The sequence below is a fragment of the Mesoplodon mirus genome (assembly GCF_964341445.2).
Source record: "Mesoplodon mirus genome assembly, contig: HAP1_SCAFFOLD_901, whole genome shotgun sequence".
NCBI lineage: Eukaryota > Metazoa > Chordata > Mammalia > Artiodactyla > Ziphiidae > Mesoplodon > Mesoplodon mirus.
The window spans coordinates 87,910-103,908 of record NW_028295141.1 but is presented as its reverse complement, the minus strand read 5'-3'; the positions used below and the strand labels follow the sequence as shown (position 1 = coordinate 103,908).

The following is a 15,999-nucleotide window of genomic DNA, read 5'->3' as shown; positions in this document are numbered from 1 at the left end:
GGGGAGCACAGACACTTACGGGAGTTTACTTTTAAAATGCGTTGATACAACCAGGTCTCAGTTTTGTTTGGATGAGTCAGCAAACGCTTTTTGGAAACCCCAAAGTACCCACACCTCGTACATTTCGCGCTGCCTTAGTCTCAGAGCTCAAGCCCCTACTCTTCAGGCCGTGTCACCATGGGAGACAGGGCTGCGTGCGGACGCACGGCGAGCGTGCTGACGTCCTCGAGCCCCGCCCCAACGGTCCCGCCCTCTGACGTAAACCCCAGCCCCGCGGCGTGGAGGGCATAGATGCCTGCGCCAGCACCAGGCCGCGCGGGGTCTCCGGAGCGCGGCATGGGGGGGTTGGCGTAGCTGGGGCCAGTGGCCCTATGTCTTCCGGCTGCGACGCCGGTCCAGCCGCAGCCGCCGGGCGGTGGGCGCCCGAGGGGCCGGGGCCCCAGGCGGGTGTGGCCATCGTGTCCGCAGCCAGCGTCCCCGAGGCTGTGCTCGGGCCATGATCACTCGGTGAAGCTGCGCCGGGACAGCGCGGCCGACTTCTTTCTGCGCTCTGAGGACCTGTGCGCGCTGCAGGACTTGGTGCCTCTGCCCTCCATGCGCGCTTCCCTGCGGGACGCCCCGCTGGACTTAAGGCCGACCGCCTGCGCGGGGTGCACTGGGCGCCGCTCCTGAGCACCCGCTGCCCCTGATCTGTATCCAGAGCTTCTTCCAGGCACGGCTTGTCGAGACAGGTTTGTACTTCCCGCTTCCAGGGCCTCTCGTGTTGGCGCTGAGAAGCAGGGTTTTCAATGGTGCAAGGTGGAGGGTGGGCACTAGAACCAGTGCCCAGTGCCCGGGTGTGCGTGCACTAGACGGGGCGTGCGGCCTAGGACTCCTGCCGGCTCGGTGACCCCGGCTGAGTGCCTTAAGGCTTCTAGGTCTCAGTGTTCTCATCTATAGCGTGGGCTTAACAGGTCCCAGTCTCTGTGGTGGTTACAAGGATGCACTGTGTTAATGCTTCTAGACTCTACAAAGTAGAACACTTAGCACAGTTTGCAGCATCGTTAATTGTTGCACAGATGTTACCTGCTCTGTTGAATGACTTTGCCTGGTACACACCAAAGCGATTAGGAAATGGATATATCCCAGCTTCATTTCCTTTCCATTCAAACAGGGTTCAGGAAAAAAAAATTTTTTTCAATAGTCATATCATATAGTGGAAAGAGCACTGGTGTGAAGGCAGTTTAGCGTTTGAATTCCAGGGCTTATGCTGTCTGTGGCCTGGGCAGGTTACTTTTGAACTGCAATCCCCACACTTGTAAGATGACATTAAAAACCACTCTTTCTGTGGGTTCTTAGAATTAATTAAGCAGGTTATGTGTGTCAAGTAGCCTGGCACTTGAATGAGTTGTCAGAACCAAGGGCTGCTGGAGACGATGCTTCTGCCCTAGGTAATCTCCCCTTCTACTGGGCGGCAGGTAAACACAAGCACAGTAGTCAGTGCTCTGGAAGAAGTGAGTTCTGGTGCTACAGAGCATAGAATCTTTTTTTTTAATTTAATTATTATTTTATATTGAGGTTATTTGATGTACAATATTGTGTTAGTTTCAGGTGTACAGCAAAGTGGTTTAGTTATTCATGTATCCATTCTTTTTCAGATTCTTTTCCCGTACAGTTTGTTACAGGATATGGAGTAGAGTTCCCTGTGCTATGCAGTAGGTCCTTGTGGATTATCTGTTTTATATAGAGTCGTGTGTATATGCTAATCCCAAACTCCTAATGTATCCTTCCCCCTCTCACCTTTCCCCGTTGCAGAGCACAGAATCTTGGAAGGGAAAGTTCAGGGTAGGCTTCTTGGAGGAGGTGCCATCCTTTCTAAGGATATGTAGAAGCTCCTGGGGTGGCAGGAGGGAGCAGTGTGTGTCAAAGTTTGAGAAATATAAGAAAATATGGCAAAACTAAGGTATAGGACTGGAACTCAGGGTTTGGGAAAGAAATGAGAGTTGATACTGGAAACTTAGTGGGGCCCAAGAGAAGGGGGCCTTGTTTGTCCTGTCAGAAGTTTAGATGTTTATCCTGAAGGCTGTGGGAAACCCTAAAGAACAGTGAAATGGACTTGTGGTTTAGAGACTCACTCGGACATCCATGTGCAAGGCACTCGATTGGGTGCAGGGTGAATTGTAATCTAAGGTTCCCACTTAAGTTATAAAAGGTGGGACTGGATTTTGCAGATCTGAGAGAGAATGGGTGGGGCCTGGTGACCAGTTAGAAAAGGGAGGGCAGCAAGCGTGGGTGACAGTTTACAGCTGCATCTTTTTGAGAGATACAGAGCACAGTAGAAAGGGATTGGGGGTGGCGAGAGGATCTTACTTGATCTTCAGTGCTTTAAAGGGGCCTGGTAGACGGGTCTGGACCCAAGGTACAGATCTGGGCTTTTTGGGAGGACAGGTGTTTGAAGGCATGGTAGAGACTTAGGTTACCCACAAGAAGATCCAAAGAATCATAGGTCTGAGAGATTTTTAAGTGGGTATATTTGAGGATGTTTATAAGCTGTGAGAAAGTAACCAGCAGAGAAAGGGTGTGAAGATGTAGGAGAGGAAATGATTGTTCATTTGTTTTCAAAAAGCTGAATACTCATCGTGTGCCTGGACCTTTTCCAGGATCTGGGGTTCACACCATCTGTTATCTCTTCTGCAAGGATAGTTCAACTCATCCCCTGGTGAAGAGAAGTCAGATTATTCTTTGCATCCCATTCAGGTATAAGAACTGTTCTGTACCTCTGAAGGGACTTTACTTAACCAGAGTAATAAGTTAGAAATCAAAAGAAATTAGAGCTGGAAGGGACCTTAAAGGCCACTGTACTTAATTTTGCCTAATATTTTACATTGAATATAAGAAAAATTTATTGTAGAGCCCATTCTCTTCAGAGTTCCTTCACTGAACTTTCTTTATGTCTTGCATCCAGTGGGTGTGTCTTGTAAATTTTGGCCTCCTCCTAAATTTGCTTCTTCATCCATATTACATTTGGCCCAGACTATGGCAGAAACTCCTGGGTGGTTCACGGCCCCTGGATTCAGTTCCTCTAAGTTCATCCGCCTGCTCGGGTTAAGTGATCTTCTAACATAAAAAGATGTGCTTAAAATAATGCTGCTAATGGCTTGCCCACACAGAGTTACTGCATAGTAGCCGCCCAGCGTGTGCTCTGCACGGAGGCGTGTAGTCTGAACTGTGTGCGGCCAAGCCTCATATGGCTCTTTGCCCTGAGGAAGGGGAGCTTTTTGTGATCACTCCCTTTATCTAGTCGGTCCTTCAGCAGCAGGGAGCCTTTTTCTAATCAGTGGAGGCACCCTTACTCAGCCAGTGGTAGCCCCAGGTCTCACCACCTGTGGGATACAAGCCATGCTTTCTCCCAGGCTTGCTTGGGCCAACATCTCTTTCATTTCTGTCTCTTCTCACACTTGGACCCCTGGCCTTTAGTCATCCCCACCTGCAGTATTTACAGTGCCCAGCAGGAGTCAGGCTTGAGTGTCTTTTCACAGATGTTCCCTCTGCAGTTAATGCACCTCCTACTCCAACTCTGCATAGCCTCATCTTTCTAGATTCCGCTTCAGGGTTATCATGAAGCCATCACTTGGATATAACATTCTGCCTCCAAAGGAGCCTCTGTGCATAAAGGTTATGTTTCTTTATCTCATGTGATTGAAATTTTCAGTTTACACATGTCCCTCCTTAATGAAGGCTTTAAGGGCAGGAGTCGTTTCTAATCCTTAGCACAGAGCAGATGCTTTTTTTTTTAATGCTTTTTAATGATGATAAAATGTGTGTTTTAAATCACTTATTTTACAATAATTTTGCTTTAGCTTCTGGCAGAAATAAAGTTTACAGAAGTCGTGTTCCTGCGAAAAGAAATAAAGATGTGACCTTCCAATTGTGTAAAGCTCTTAAACGCTGTGTAAGTGCATCGGGTGCGCTAAGGAACGTGGAGCTAAGTGGGCTAGTTGTGAGAGAGAGAGGCTTAACTATGTTAACAAAGGTAAGCCTTCATTGTGTCCTGCCAACATTTGATAGTTGCTTTTGGGGCAAATTAAACCAGTAAAATTTTAAACTCTTCCTCCATATTAAAGGGATTGAATAAATTGGCCACTTTGGTGCACCTGTGTCTTGCGAATTGTCCAATTGGAGATGGAGGTTTAGAAAGTGAGTTTCAGTCTTGTTTATGTCTCTTCCCATCAGACTGGTCTCGTGATTTCCTACACACCATGTTACTTCCTGTCTACCTTTTCTTGGTGTTGTTCATGCCTGGATTGTCTCCTGTACCTGCTCAAACCTTGGTCCATTCTCATTTGTACCATGACATTTTGTCATTCTGGATACTGTCAGAACTAATTTTACTTAACTTTGTGTTAAGCCACAAACCACACATTTTGTATATTTTCTGTGTTTTGTGTTTGTCTATATATTTATGGTTTCTCTTCAAGAAATATTATGGGAAGGGAAATGGCAAGATGTAAAGAGCAAAAAAGTCATCATTCTCTTTAAATTGTTAGAACATCTATCTGCAATCATAATTATGACGCACTGTGTTATGTGTTAAAATAGTAAATACATGTAACGTCCCGTAGGAGCAGCAAACTCAGTGGTGTTGGTGAGGGTGTGTCATGGAAGTACTCACAAAGCAGGTGACTGTTGGTTGGGGTCCTGAAACATTCGTGTGCCTTCCCTGTGTCCAGTAGTGGTCTGGAGGGGTCAGGAAGCCTGCTTTTCAATTTGAGGGAACAGAGGGTTTGAGGTCCTCTCTCTTCTATTGCTCTAGTATAGTATACTGCATAGCAGCTAATAAAATACTGGGTTTATAGTTGACATTTAAATCACTGATTGATCATTAAGATTGGGATGTATCTTTGGAAATGAAAATAGGAAGAATCTTATGCTTTTTCTTTTTTTCTTTTTTTTTCCTATATCTGAAAACGTATGTAGTACTTTGCTGAGTGGTTGGGAATAAAGTTTGCAGTATTCAGTGTATTCAGTTTTAGTATCTAAATAGAATTAAACTGTTGATGTAAACTGGAATAGCACTTTGTTACTGACAAGTTTTAGAATGCATCTGTTCGTCAATTACCTGTTTGGGAAGATTGTAGTTAATGATTTTGAGAATGTGGCTATAAACCTCCAATTGACTCAAGAAAAGCAAATAAGTCAAGATTGACAAACGTATAGGCTCTTCATCTTATTGTGTATGTGGGTTTTTTTTCCTTTTAGTTATTTGTCAAGGTATAAAGAATTCTATCACACTTAAGACAAGTTAAGTAAACTTCACGGGGTGTATTCTGACATGGCAGGGAGCAGATCACATGGCCTAGATCTTAAAGGTGATTTTATGTTTAAACTTTCATGAAAACATATGTGATTGAAACACATTAATATATTGATACAGAGGGCAGTTAATTTTTGTCTTTTTTTTTTTTTTTTTTTTTTTGCGGTACTGTTGTGGCCTCTCCCGTCGCGGAGCACAGGCTCCGGACGCACAGGCTCAGCGGCCATGGCTCACGGGCCTAGCCCCTCCGTGGCATGTGGGATCTTCCCGGACCGGGGCACGAACCCGTGTCCCCTGCATCGGCAGGCGGACTCTCAACCACTGCGCCACCAGGGAAGCCCTAATTTTTGTCTTTTGATACATGTGAGTGCAGCTTTCATTTTGCTGAAAGAATATGACCACTTTTCAGGTTGGGATTCTACCATTTAATAAAGATAGTCCACTTAATTTTAGAAATAAGAGATTTAATATATAATACCTAATAATACTTTTATGTATTTTTTTTACTGAAAACGTTTATTGTAATACTGTGAAGAAACTATGCGGTTATAGTCTTCAAGACTTAAATGAATCAAGTGTTTATTAGCTGCTGTAGTTTTTAAACTAATAAAAATCAGTACATCAGCAATTTGTAAATACAGTTTTTAAAATAATACCTTAAAACTTTACAGTGGTTATTATGACTGTATTTAGGCCTAAAGTTATTTAATAATTTGATATGAAGGCTTTTTAATAGTATGATGATGCAGCTCAGGGATAGGTAAACTCTGGCTGGTAGGCCAGATGCAGCCTGTTGCCTGGTTTTGTAAAGGAAGTTTTTTTGGAACATAGTCGCACCCATTGTTTACATGGTAGTTATGGCTACTTTCACCCTACGCCAGTGGGGCAGAGTAGTTGCAACAGAAACTGTATAGCCCACAAATCTGGAAATGTTTAAATTTAGATTTTAAAAATTGAAAAATTCTTTGAGCCTATACAGGGCAAGTCCATTGACCCCTGAGGTAGAAAACAGTCAAGAACTTGGGTGCCGAAGCCAAGTGGCCTAGGTTCAAATTCCCTTTCTCCCATTTCATAGCTAGTGACCATGGGCAAATCACTTAACCTCTATGCCTCATTATGAGGTGTAAATGCACTCATTTGTATAAATCGTGCCTGGCACATACTAAGCACTGTGTAAGTGATTGCTGTTGTTTCTCCTTGGAGCTTTGATAAGTTATTGTTAATAGAAAAACGACACTAATGATTTTCCTTTTAGAGTAACAAAGGCACTTTGAGTCTTTTATTTTTTCAAGAATGTAATAAGACTTTTTTCATTTACAGTCAGTGTTCCCTGTTACCACAATTTACTTTATGAATATAAAGAACTGAATGTCTCTAAGACAGTACTTTTGCTTAAATGTCAAACCATTATTTTTCCAAGGCACATCAAACTGGCTGTGCATAGTCCAGGCCTCTAAAGCTTGTGTGCATACCCTAGGTAGCATGTGAGATATACATTTTGTAAATATAGTTTTTAAAATAATGCTTGAGACTTCCCTGGCGGTCCAGCAGTTAACACTATGTGCTCCCAATGCCGGGGGCTTGGGTTCGATCCCTGCTCAGGAGCTAGATCCCACGTGCCTGCCATAACTAAGAGCCCACATGCCCCAACTAAAATATCCGGCATGCTGCAACTAAAGACCTGGCACAGCCAAACAAACAAATAAATAAATATTTATAAAAAATAAGTAAAATAAAATAATGCCTTAGGACTTAGGAAAAGAAAATATTAGAACATTTTTACCTTTGTATTATTTTAAAAAATCTGTGTAGTTTATCATGTACATAAATTATATGTATGGAACTTTGTGTATATAATTTGTTAGTAAATAAGATGTATATTAAAAAGTTTTCTTATGGTTTGCCCAGTCAGGTGTTTGGAGACCATTGGAGGACAGAATGATGAAATTTAGAGCCTCAGCAATGATAGAATTTAGAACCAATTCCCTGACTTAGAAGATAAGGAAAATAATTCACAGACTGTAATTGAGTTGTCCAACTTTACATAAGTGTTCAGAAACAGGCTATCCAGTGGCTAGAATCTAATCACTGACCGAGTAGAATCTGGGTCACTGGACTCGTAAACCAGAAGTGACCGTTGAATTTCTCAGGTTGATGCTCCTGGCATATATGCTTGATATGTGTGTGTGTGTAAATCTCTGACATAATAAGCCATACTCAGTAGGCACACCCTGTTTCCTTATTCAGGCATCTTAATTTCATCCCATTAAGTCTTTGACATATCAGACTACCAGAAAGCATGAAGAAACCTGGGCTGAGAGTCTTCGTTCCAGGAGACCTGATCTTGACTGTATGGCTGGTTTGAGGCGTATCACTCTGAACTGCAACACGCTCATTGGTGACCTGGGTGCAAGTGCTTTGGCAGAATCTCTTAGTGAGGATTTATGGCTTAGAGGTAAATTCTAAAATTGAAAATATTGAATTTTTAATATGAAATATGCTTAGCTTTTGGCATGGTACTATTGTGATAGGATTTTTTTAAAGCCTCCTTTTACTGATAGCTTTTATTTTGCTTTTAAACTTTCTCTAAGAGTTGCATATATCCTTTATAGAAAATACAGAGTAACAAGAGAACAATTACCCGTAATTTTAATACCCAGACATAATCACTGTTCATTTTGGTGTATATACTTTCAGTCTTTTTTTTCTACAAATATATTTGTACACTTAGGGATTACAAAAATAGAATTGTAGTATACTTACTATTTCATATTCCTGCTTTTTTCACTTAATGATGTATCATGTAGTATTGCGTCGTATTGATGTCCCATAGTTTAATCAATTCTTTGCAATTCGATTTAGACAGTTTGCTTTTCCCTGTCAGAAACAATGTGAATACGTTGTATATACATCTCTGTGTCCATCGGGATTACTTCTGTAGAATAAGGTACTACAAGTGGAATGACTAAGTGTGACATATTTTTAAGACTTTTGATACACATGGCCAAATTACCACCCAGAAATGCTATGCCAATTTATAGTCCACCCCAACAGTAGATGTGAAGCCTGCCTCTCACAAACAGTGGCTTGTAGCACTTGTAAAAAAAATGTAAAACTACAAAAATGAGTACCTCTCCATTTTCTATGCAAGTGGGATTACTCCAAATTTTATAACTTTTTTCAATTAATTTAGTATGAGCATTTTAGCAAGTCAGTAAATTTGCATCTCCTGCATCATTTTTTGTGATTGTTCAGTATTGCATTATATGAATATGCCACAGTGCACGTAGCTTATCCATTCTTGTATATAAGCTTTGTCCAGGTTTTCAGTTACAAATAGTACTCTGATATATATCCTTACCTATATCTCTGACTATTTCTTTTGGTTAAATTCTTAGAAAGAGAGTTGTTGGATCAAAAGGGTATAGACATGATTTAAAGGCTTTTCTTACAGAATCTTGGCTTAATCTGATAGGAAAATAACTACATTTTGTTTTATTTTGTATTCATTTGATTTACTGGTGAGGTTTACTGGCTGTTTGTATTAATTTGGCTATTTGGTTAATTATACCCTGTGTCCATTCTTCTGTAGTGAGAGTTTGTAAGGGTTGTATCATATCCTGTCAGATCCGTATGTCTTACTTGCTATTTCTGTGTGTCATGGGGGTGTTGAAAGACTCCAGTTATTTTAATGTGATGGTCCACACAATACTTAAAAAAAAGACTCATCGTAGTTTCCTTTCATGTAATATTTTTTAATACCTGTGCTTTGGTGATGATCCCTTTGGTTTAAATGAGTAGGTTGTTCAGCCCCAGAACTACTAGAATTCATGTTCAGTGTTTCTGGTTTTTGTCTGACTTTTTATGGAGAGAGTTCTTGACCATCATACTTTCATGATAGGTTTTTACTATGTACTCTCTATTCGCACATTGTTTGAATTTGTTATTATTTGTATCCTCTTAGACTTGTCCTTTTTTCCTCTAAAACTAACAGTTATTACATTTCTCCTATTTTGTTTTCCCCTTTTAGCTAGTTTCAAGTGTGATTTGGAGCTGAAGATCATGATCAAAAGAATGCAGTGCATTTCTGAGCTCCACCAGGTTTTGCTTGTGAGGTTTACATGCCTCTGCCGCCCTTGCTAATTATGAACTGAGATTCATTTTGTGATGCTTTTTGCTCATACGTTATATACAGTTATTCTTCAGTTCTGTAATTGTAAAATATGTTGGATGATTTATTGATACTAAAGCCAGGGTTATCATTGCACATTCAAGAAGAGGTTTTTAAATTGGATTATGCATTATGTGTGTGCATATACGTTTCTGTTTTTTTCCATACCCAAAATTACAAACCTGCCATGACTTGTCTTGTGCAGGACTCTTCCACACGTGAGAAAATGAGAGTTGTCTATATGTTAAATCTGTAGAGTTAGGAAGTGACCTTTGTCTTTCATCGAAAGCACTTGACCTGCAGCAGTGTGGCCTCACCAGTGAAGGAGCAAAGGCTTTACTAAAGGCCCTTGAAACCAACAGAACTCTGCTCGTTCTGGATATAAGAAAAAATCCACTTGTTGGTATGTGGTCACTTTTTTGAAATTGATAAACACGTAGCAAAACAAAAAGAATTTGTTCACGTATTGACAGTTTTTTAAAATTTAATGTGTTTAACTTTCCTCATCACACACAGTTGGCCCTTGAACAACGTGGGGTTAGGGGTGCCGACCCCTACGCAGTTGAAAATCTGGGTATAAGTTTATAGTCAGTGGTTCCACATCTGTGGATTCAACCAACCTTGGATCGTGTAGGACGATAGTACATATTTATTGAAAAATATGCGTGTGTCAGTGGACCCGCGAGGTTCAAACCCATGTTGTTCAAGCTTCAACTGTACTTTTCTAGTGTTGCACTTCCCTTATGTTTTTAGCAGATAATGTACTAACTAAAGTGAATTTTACTTGTAAATTGTTCTTATCTCTACTCTGAATAGAGGTGAACCTAGGTACTAAGCCTACTTCCACCAAGAGCATTCTTTCTTTCCTGTGCAACCTCTGAATTCTTGCCAGGAGCACTTTATTCATTTGTCAGAATCACAAGCAATTTTTAAAATATCTTCTGTGTGCCAGATATGGGTTTAGGCACTAGGGATAAAGCAGTGAACCAGACAGACAAAAGTCTTGCCCTCGTGGAGCTTACATTCTAGTGAAGGAGTTCAGATAGAAATGAGTAAACAGATAAGTAATATAATTTTAGAGAGTAGGAAGTGCAAAAATATCTTAAAGTAAGGAGAGTGAGGGAGTTCAGATAGAAATGAGTAAACAGATAAGTAATATAATTTTAGAGGGTAGGAAGTGCAAAAATATCTTAAAGTAAGGAGAGCGAGGGAGAGCAGGTAGGACGCCATTGGATAGGTTTGTTAGGGGACAGCTTCACTGGAGAAGTGGCATTTGAACAGAGACATGAATGAAGAGAGGAGCAAGCCATGGAAGAACTGGAGTAAGCACATTCCAGGACAAGGAGGCAATGAGTATGCAGGCATGTAGGTGGGTGGAGTATTTAAGGAAAAGCAAGGAGGCCAACATGGCCAGAGTACCGAGTGAAGAAGAGTGTGGTATGACATGAGGTCAAGGAGCTAGCCAGGGGTCTGCTCCTGTAAAATCTTGAAGGCCAGAGTGAAGATGTGGATTATTCTAAATGAGTAGAGGGGTTTGAACTGGAAAAAGGCATGATCCAAATAGTATCTCAATAAGGTGACCTGGTATAGAGAATGGACTTGGGAGGATAAAGAAGAGAAACAGGGAGACCAGTTAGGAGACTGTCACAGTGCTCCAAATAAGAGACGTTTATGGCCTAGGTTAGGTTGGAAGTTTGGAGCAAGTGAAAAGTGGTTGAATTCAGGTTGTGTTTTGAGGGTGTAGCTATCAAGACCTGCAGATAGATTAGATGTGGGGTATGAAGGAAATAGTAACAAGGAGACAAGTCGTTGATGATTATGTGTGCAACTGGGTGGTATCACTTAGAAGAAGGGGGCTGATGGGAGGAGCAGCTTTTGAGGGACTATCAGGACTTTGGTTTGTTATCTTGGATGCCCTTTAGGTATCTAAGCGTCTGGATGGTGCTCAGACTGTACTTTCTATCCAAAGGTATCTAAAGCCACTTTAGATGCAAAATGTTTAAAGCTGACCTTTGCTGCTGCCAAAATAGTAGCCACTGGGGGCAGTCTGCAAGATGGCATCTTAGGTTTTTGAGGAAGAAATTAGAATACACAAAGGGGGAAATAAGTGTATAATTACATAATGTAGATTTCATATTTAATTTTATGGGAAAAGCAATAATTAGTTGGCTTTTGGTTTTAAATGGAAATAGCCACTCATTGGGAAATAATTACTCTAATTTCAATTTATTTTACTTTAAATCATTCTGTGCTGAAAGCAGTTACCAAAAAAGGTCTCCAGAATGGAAGGAGTGCCAAGTCAGAGGTATATAACATGTTTTAATTCTCTCGGAAGAATTTCTCTTTAATGGCTTGTTTTTCTTTCCTTCTTAAAAGAAAATTATCAAGGTACTTTCTGCCATCTTAAAACTAAGTTTTTAGTCAAATGAAATGGCTTTTCTGTCTTTGAAAATGTTGTGTGATGCTTTAATTTAGCTTCCCAGAAATGCAGATTGAAGACCTTTTATTAACTTAAAATATCTTAATTTCTAATGAAGATCAAACCCTCCTAAATTACCTGTAACTTAAATGGCATATTTATCATTTCTCTCTCAGTACCAGTGGATAACTTCTCCATCGGTGAAGGAACCATCCAAAGCTTCTAGACAGAAAAAGAGAACTATAATTTTGGAAAGTGGTCGAAAAGGAAAAGCTACTATTAGAATTGGTAACTCTTTTTTTCTTTTTTTTTTTTTTTGCGGTACGCGGGCCTCTCACTGTTGTGGAGCACAGGCTCCGGACGCGCAGGCTCAGCGGCCATGGCTCACCAGCCCAGCAGCTCCGCGGCATGTGGGATCCTCCCAGACCGGGGCACGAACCCGTGTCCCCTGCATCGGCAGGCGGACTGTCAACCACTGCGCCACCATGGAAGCCCTCTTTCTTTTTTTTAATGCCACTAGAACTTATACCCCTTATATTTTCTGGTGTGCTAAAATTAAAACAGCTTTAATGGTTATTCCTTAATGGTTAATTACTTCCTTAACAGTTAGCTATTAATATTATTTGTGGTTCTTATGGAACGTACCTAGGATGTTCCTGACACATAGTGTTTAATATTTATTAGATATTAATTTTAATATGATAAAGCTCTTGAAGTGACAAAATCCATATCCAGATACGAGGTCACCTTTTCTCCCTTTCATGTGGGGTCCAGGCCTTAGGAAAGAGGGAAGCATGTGATGTGTCTGTTGACAACCCCAAAATAAAATAAAGTAGGCAGAGCCCTTGGCACTTTACAGATATGAATACCTTTTATTGTCATCAGAACCCTGTGAACAGACAGTGTTTTACAGCAGTGCAGACAGGTTAGGGTCAGGTGCAGCGGGGAAGTGGGATCAGGCAGGATAAGAACATGGGGAGATTGGTGGGGGGGGCTGTTTCCAGAGCCTTTACTAAGGAAACAACAAAAATCACAGATGATAATGACTGTTTTTTCAAAATGCAGCAATCAGTGGAAAAACTAGAAATGATCATGTTCAGAATTGTGATCAGTTGTGTCTAAGTATGTAGAAGTCAGTTACTTTCCCATAAGCCAGAAATAACACTGAAAAACAAGGAAAGATCCCATTTGCAATAGTCACAAAAATTAGTAAATATCTAGAAGCCAGTTCAGTGTTCTCCTGAAAAAGTTAGTGCAAAAGGATAGATGAAACATTTTAAACATATATGTTAACATTAATAAAATGTAATGTTAACATACGATCTATTAACATATAAAGCCACTGGCAGAGGGAAACAGAGATCGGAGGAGAAGTCCAGAAACAGGTCCCTGTTTACTTGAGAATTGTATTTTAACTTAGACAATTTTACAGTCTAACTTGACTTTGTCTAATTGATTGATTGAAGCATTGATAATTCATTTAAACAGAAATTAGATATTTGCATCACAGCATACACAAATTCTAGTCAGTCAAAAAGATGCAAAGGCAACTAAATGCAAGAAGCAAATATAAAATACAGGAGAGAATTTCTGTGTAAGTGTAGGGAGTACAGAAGCCTTCCTAAGTAAGCCATAAAACTCAGAAGCCATAAAGTAAAAGATATTTAATTCCATGAAAATTTAAAACTTTTCTACAGTTCAAGACGTAAACAAAACAAAATGACAGACACCAAAGTTGGGTAGTGTATTAACATATAAAGGTTACTGTTGATATAGAGAAGAACCCACAAATAAATGAAAAAGGATAAGCAAATTTTCAAAAGGCAGGGGGTGGTTTCTACCTGTATGAGCAAACAACTCAGAAGAAACACAGCTGGCTACTAGACAGTTGAAGAGGGGCCAACTTCTTTAGGAAATGCAGATTAAAACCATGGGATTTTCTTCCCCTCTGATGGGCAGAAATTCTAAAGACTGATAACATCTGGTGTAGACGAGGGAACAAACACACTTTGCCTATGTTAAGTATAATAAATGTGTTCAATTTTGGAGTGAGGTTTGCAGTGTCCATCAAAGTTCAAAACTCTCTTGCTCTTTGACCAAAGACTTTTACTTCTAGGCACCTGCCCTCTGCCAGTACTCTGCCTTGCACAGAAGTGTGCATAAAATCAGGCACCCGCAAGTCCAATGAGGGATACTGACATAATGGGGAAAATCTAGAGACAACCCGGATGTCCTTCGGGAGGGGTCTGATGAAGGAAATTAGGATCCATCCGTGGTATGGAGTAACGTGTGTGTGGAGAACGGGGAAGGTCTGTGAGCAAACTGGGAAGATGACCTGATACGTCGTGAGGTCAAAAGGAAAAAGAGCAGGTGTAGAAAAGGACATTTCTATGATTCCACTTAGAAACCCACAGTGTTTGTATTTGTAAATACTATGTATGTATGTATGTACATACGGAAACACGCATATATACACGTATACACATTTGTGTATCTGATCCTGAAAATGCACAAAAGACTGTTATTGGCAACCACCTCTATGGAAGGGAATAGATCTTTATATTTTTACTCTAGTTTTCCTAATCGTGTGCAAATTTAGAGTTAATTTTTTATTTAAAAGTTAGGCAGTCAGGAGAGGCCTAGTGACTGTTTTGTGGGCTTCTCTCACCTCAGGATGCACTCTTCGCGCCCTTCTTGTTTCTGGTTTGTCTTTTGGAGCAGACACCACTGAAACGAGCGTCTTGTCATCGCTTGCCAGCTGCCTGCGGTTTTCTTGCGCCCTACTAACCATCACCACCTTTGTGAGATGCTGTTTTGCGCTGAGGTGGTGCCTTTCCCCTCACACACACCCCTCTGGTACCTCGGGAAGTCCAGGGGTTTCTCAGTGGGCATTCTAGAATACTCATCCCAGAGATGCAGTGGGTTTTTCAGCCACATGCATTTGGGGAAAACTCTGTTCCTATATGAATTATCCTCTTGGGAGTTCACGATTCACTGGAGCTCTTGAGACGCTCTAGGAAGTTGAGTCCAGAAACCCATGTAGCCCTGTTAATTCAGGATTTCCTAAATTTCTATGACTGACTGTGGCACCGCTTTTCCAGTCACAACCATCCTTATCAGCTTCCGTCCTAGACTCCCTGGGGAGTGCTGCTCAGACTCTGTCCTGGAAGCTTTGTAGTCCCAGGATTACCTGCTGCTTCCACACCCACCCGGCCCCCTGCTAGCGCTCTGTCAGCCTGGCACCTTCTCCCTGCCCCCAACTCATTCGGCCACAGGCCCTGCCCCTGCTGTGGGATTTAGTGATAACTCCTGGGAGCGGTGGCCCAGCACAGCCCACGGCAGTGCTCGGTGTGGCTCACAGGGCTTAAAACACACAATTTGAGCCCTTACTGGAACGTGGGAAGATGATTTAAATCCAGATGTCTTATTTCATAATCCCCCTGTCTCTGAAAGTGGGAGAAACAGACTGGGAGGGCCGTATGTTTCAAGCAAAAGGGAGACTGTTTCTCTGTGGAAGTAAAGAACGGGCCCTCACAGTTAACAGGTAACGTAGGGGGTTTGTGCTGAGTCTGTCACGTTGGGCCTGTTATACTCATTTATATGACCGTTGGGTCCTTATTGGCATTTTCACTTACTGCCCATGCTTGAAACTCCCCAGTGTCCCTGTCTTGATCACGAGCCCTAATTCTGTTGACCTAGAAAGTTCTTTGTGGGAACTTTCTAGCAGGCCTCTCCCCCAGTGTCCCCACCCTCCAGCCCCTGTGTCCTAGTGCTTTTTCTACAACGCAGAACTCCTTGTTGTGCAGACCTGATTGCTCCTCGTGCTCCAGGATCCGATGGATCCAGTTCCCAGGAGAGCGTGTCTTCAGGGCCCTCTGCGGTCTGCAGTCCTGCCCCCAGCCAGGCACCCAGCACCCCAGGTGCTGCAGAGAACTTGCTGCGGTCCCCCGTGCCTTGGCAGAGACAGCTCTCTGCCAGATGCCCTTCCTTCGTCTCCCCCTGTCCTGACCCTTCCCACCTCCCTTCCGCTGAAACCTTCAACCTTCCCTTGGGCAGAGGTACTTGCTCAGCTCTGTGCTTCCACAGCGCTTATCCTGTGGAATCTGAATTCTCTCC

The 15,999-nt window shown here is 41.8% G+C and overlaps 1 long non-coding RNA gene across 1 annotated transcript; it reads left to right on the top strand.

Annotated features, from left to right (window-relative positions):
* The first annotated feature begins 711 nt into the window (after positions 1–711).
* LOC309797708 lies at positions 712–3,872 on the top strand. The gene is made up of 3 exons (XR_014292780.1): positions 712–731; positions 2,640–2,736; positions 3,840–3,872. It is a non-coding gene; the product is annotated as an uncharacterized lncRNA (long non-coding RNA).
* The last annotated feature ends 12,127 nt before the right edge of the window (positions 3,873–15,999 follow it).